The sequence below is a fragment of the Cyprinodon variegatus genome, unplaced genomic scaffold (assembly GCF_000732505.1).
Source record: "Cyprinodon variegatus isolate N-32 unplaced genomic scaffold, C_variegatus-1.0 Scaffold2032, whole genome shotgun sequence".
Classification (NCBI taxonomy): domain Eukaryota; kingdom Metazoa; phylum Chordata; class Actinopteri; order Cyprinodontiformes; family Cyprinodontidae; genus Cyprinodon; species Cyprinodon variegatus.
Genome location: NW_015152485.1, coordinates 52,180 through 52,923, shown reverse-complemented (window position 1 = coordinate 52,923; position 744 = coordinate 52,180).

Genomic DNA, 744 nt, shown 5'->3' with positions numbered 1-744 from the left:
CAACTTTTTCCATATGATGCATACAAGTTAACTCATGTTTCGCAAAACATCAAGTGATATATCCAGGTCATATCACACTGGATTCAACTCCCTAGACATGAATTAGGTATATCATTGTGGGTTTGCAGCTATAAAAAGAAGCTTGATATCATACGGTGGAGCATATTCGCTTCTCCAAGAACCAAAATGACCACATCCAGATTTAATGTTCATAAATATGTCATGCTTTGTTCCTGGTCTGCAGGGAGATTGACTCATGCTTGGAAGTCTCCTCACATAAATTTCTCACAACTCATCCAGCCCAGACATCAGCATATGAAGATGAAGCTCACTCCCTGAACACAAATAGCTGCATCCTGAAACAGTTCTGTAATGGCCTGCAATTTCAAAATGCACGCTCAGCTTTCGCCCTCTGCATAAATTTACGTCCAGAACTACTTGGTGTGATATTCATGAAGGGATTTTAAATTTCAAGAAAAATATGCTCTGTGAATAGGTCCTCTCTGCTTTTTATAATGTCCTGCGGAAGAGTAAACACCTGCAGTCAGGGTCTGTAATCTCAAGTCCTTGTATCACCATGGCGATTTAGACCAGCTTATGCCTGACGCACAAAAAATCTGGCAAAAATGCTGGCATACGTTGGATAAGTTATGGGTACGTTTTGCATAAGTTATGAGCACAATGAAACACGCTGGCACATGTCGACATACGGCGAGTACGTCACCTATGACCTCGACCTATGCC